The 4,073-nt window shown below is 47.3% G+C and overlaps 1 pseudogene; it reads left to right on the top strand.

The window, feature by feature from the left end:
- Positions 1-1,654: 1,654 nt before the first annotated feature.
- Positions 1,655-2,224, top strand: LOC102841602 (annotated as a pseudogene).
- The last annotated feature ends 1,849 nt before the right edge of the window (positions 2,225-4,073 follow it).

Below are 4,073 nucleotides of genomic sequence, written 5' to 3'. Positions count from 1 at the left end.
AGCCTCACAGGTGGTGTTTACTGTACAGTATTGTTATTTGAACTCATGCGGTCACACTTACCCCGTTAATTGTTATCAGTCCGTCACACTTACCCCGTTAATTGTTATCAGTCTTGGTGTGGCGCTGTGGGTTAATGCGCCAGACTGCAAAGCCGTTTGAATTGCAAGGTTGGCGGTTCAAGCTCATCAGCTGCTCCTTGGAAACCCTATACAGGGTCGCTATGGGTTGGAATCGACTCGACAGCACTTCACAACAACAACAACAACAACAACTAAGAGTTACAGTCTTGGAAACTTTAGGGGAGATCTACTCTGTCCTATAGGGTTGCTATAAGTAATCGACTCCACCACAGTGAGTTTTAGAGAGAATCAGGGAATTAAGAACAAGTTCAGGAAGAGATGCTCTTCAGTAACCCTATACAGGGGCTATCAGTCAGAACCCACTTGGTGGCAGGTGACACATGTGAACTTGATCATGAAGGGAATGAGAAAAGAGGAGCTTACTGGAGTTGATCCGTCTGAGAACTAAGTGAGGAGGCTCGCTGAAGAATCCTGGTATAGATGTTGAAGTCACTGAGGAAAAGACACCGTTCAGTTAAAGCTCTTAGTATTAAATAAGGCAGTCCCTGGGTGGTGCAAACAGTTAAGCACTAGACTACTTAAGAAAGGGTGGGGTTTGAACCCACTCAAAGCCATCTTGGAAGACAGGCCTAACTATGTGTTTGTAAAAGGTCACAGTCTTGAAAACACCATAGTAGTCCTGCTCTATACACACAAGGAATAAACTCAAGGGAAGTAACAGAATAATATTAAACCTTGCAAATGATAGCCTATGTATAGAAACAATCCCATTAGATCAAAGTGCAATGCAATGCTTTATGAGACACACAGAGTATTTACTCAGAATGGTTGCTTTTAAACGCCTTTCAAAATATTACAGACCACCCATTCAGAGCAAAGGTCCAGGCTTCCTGCCTCTATCAGGGTCCGTGGAACGTGATGCTGGTGCCTGCCATTCCAGTTACATTGCCTTCATATGATGAACCTACAATCCAGGTCCTAAACACACCCCCACCCATTATAAAAAACCCCTCCATTAGGGTCCGAAACCCATCATGGCCCAAGTCCCGTCATTGAATGGGCACCAGGTTTCTTTCGGGAATGGTGAACATGTTCTGAGATTAGATAGTGGTGGATGGTTACACAATTCCAGTAACACAGTAAAAAACAAAACAAAACAATGAAATGTTCAATTTCGAAGGGTAAATTGGTATATGAATTATATGGTATATGACTAATGCTGATAATAAATTTAAATATGTTTTAAGTCTCCACCTGCACCCGGAAAGAACCTTCAGTCAGGATCCAGGTAACAGAGGGGGTACTCAGCGCAGTTCTGAGCCCGCATTCTAAGCCCGCCCCTTCTAACCGACACAGCATCCAGGTCACAATCGCCCCCTTATAAAGGACCCCACACCACGGTGTGAAACCCACTCTGGCTTCCGATTCTGAGTCCTGCCGTCTCGGTCTGAATCCCAGTGCCGGAGCCGACTCCCCTGGGGGTGACTAGCAGTGCCCGTTGTGCCATCTGACCCCGCCGCTGCCCCCTGTGCCCCACCTGTGTGACCTGACCGGCTGATCAGCGCCCTTCACCATGGCCACCAAGCCATCCTCGCAGGTGCTCCAGAACTACCACCAGGAGTGCGAGCGCACCATCAACCAGCAGGTCAACTTGGAGCTCTCCGCCGCCTACACCTACCTGTCCATGGCCTACCACTTCGGATGCGACGACATGGCCCTGAAGAACTTCTCCACCTACTTTCTGAAGCTGTCCGGTGAGACACACCAGCAGGCGGAGGCACTGCTATGGCTGCAGAATCAGCGTGGGGGCCACATCCTGCTCTGCGACATCCGCAAACCCAACAAGGACGACTGGGGAAGCGGGCTCCATGCCATTGAGTACGTCTTCCAGCTGGAGCAGAGACTCAACCAGAGCCTCCTGGACCTGCACCGACTGGCCACCTACCACAGGGACTCCCAGCTGTGTGACTTTCTCGAGAGCCACTTGCTGTACAAGCAAGTGAGAACCATCAAGGAACTGGGTGGCCACATGATCAACGTGAGTAAGCTGGAGGCCCAGAACTCCTGCCTGGCCGATTACTCCTTCGACAGGTTCAATTGGGACTATAGCGACAAGGAGAACGGCCCCAGACCCCTGGTGTGACTGTCATGTGGCCTTGGTGCCATGCTGCAGTTAAAACTGCTCTTTCTTTTCACTTGCCAGTCATTTATTCCAATAAAATGATTTGGTTTCAGAGTGAAATAAAGGTCTCCTGGTTCTTGTTGTGTGTGCAGTGCTTGCAAGTGTGAAGAGCAGGGCAAATCCCCAAGCAGGCATCCCTGAGTCTCCCACCCCCCCCGACCCCAACCTCTTGAAGCTCAGGCTCTCCGAGTGGGAGGGAAAAGGGTGCCTCAGATGATCCGGGGAAACCCAGAATTAATGTTCCTCTTATAAGGAAGATGGGGTGGGTGGGGTACGGTGGGGTGGGTGGTGACTGGCTGGCCGTGCATGCACATGAGAGGTAACAGGAAATCATGACATTGGTTGCCTGGAGTGGGGGTGGGGGTAAAAGGAATGAGAATGGGTAGAAATTAAAATAGAGGGTGTCTTGAACTTAGTCTAAAATGTTTGCATGCATTAGAATATGCAAATGTCAAATTGTGCAGCTTCTGGGTAGCAAGCTGGGGACCCCAGAGGGGGATATGGCTAAATATCTCTTTGAAAAAGCTCACCCTGGCCTTAGGTGAACTTCCTTATTGGCACACGGGTATCATGCAAACATGCTGAGGTTACATGTTCGCTTCTCTTTCTTTCCTCTTCTAGTCCACCGTTTCTTCAAAATGATTAGGCTCCAGAGTTAAATAAGTAAAGGTGTGGTTTTTGTCATCCTTGTGTGTACAACACTTCCAACTTTGAAGAACAGGGCAAATCCCCAGGCAGGCATCCAAGAGTTTCCCCAGTTTCCTGCAGTTCGGGATTTCCATGGGAGGAGGGAATCAGGGGAGTCTGAAAAACAGCAAGAGTGCTCTTCCCCTTATAAGGAAGGATAGGTGGGATTGGTGAGGGTGAAGTGGGGTGGTGGCTGGGTGACCATGAAGTATATTTGAAGTAAAAGGATCAAAGTATGACCTGCAATTCTACAATAGTAGTTGTTGTCCGGAGTGGGGCTTGGGAAAGGGGGGCAGGTGAAGGGAATGGAATTGGACAGGTATCAAAATAAAGAAACATTTTAACTTAATCAAATGAGACCTGGTGGCTTGAGTGGTTAAGGAGTCAACTGCTAATGGAAAAATCCCAACAACCACTCTGAGAGAAAGATGCGGCAGTCTGCTTCCATGAAGACTCCACCTTTGCAAAGCCTATGAGACAACCCTAGTCTGTCCTACAAGATCTTTGGAATTTGGCTCAACAGCATTGAGGTTGGTGTTTGTTTTGTTTTGTTTTTCTAATATATGTATACATGCTGTTGTTAAGTGCCATCAAGTAGGTCCCAACTCAAAGTGACCCTGTGTAAGGTTTCTGAGAAACAGCTGGTGGCCTGGGGGTAGCAGTACAGGGCTTATCCTACAGGATTACACACACACACACACATATTGTTGTTAAGTACCATTGAGTCAGTTCCAATCCGACTGTATAGATACTGTATAGGGTTTCTGAGGAGTGGGGCTAGTGAGCTTGAACCGCCGACCTTACAGTTCAAACCATACTTGCAGTCCAGCGTATTAGCCCACAGAGCCACACCATGAATCTCTCTCTCTCTCTCTCTCTAAATATATATATATATATATATAGATAGATAGATATATGAAGTCCTAATGTGGAGCTTACCAGCTACTCCTAGGAAAACCCTATACAGTGGGAACTGATTCAACGGCACTTAACAACAACAACAATATACATATACCTATGTGTGTGTAATTAAGTACATATATACTTAAGTATGGAGTCCTGGTGTGGTGTTGTGGGTTAATGTGCTAGAGTGCAGTTGGTTTGAACCGCAAAGTCAGTGGTT

This window comes from Chrysochloris asiatica, unplaced genomic scaffold (genome assembly GCF_000296735.1).
Source record: "Chrysochloris asiatica unplaced genomic scaffold, ChrAsi1.0 scaffold00062, whole genome shotgun sequence".
Taxonomy (NCBI): domain Eukaryota; kingdom Metazoa; phylum Chordata; class Mammalia; order Afrosoricida; family Chrysochloridae; genus Chrysochloris; species Chrysochloris asiatica.
The sequence above is the reverse complement of the archived record's forward strand: the minus strand, read 5'-3'. Positions and strand labels throughout refer to the sequence as shown.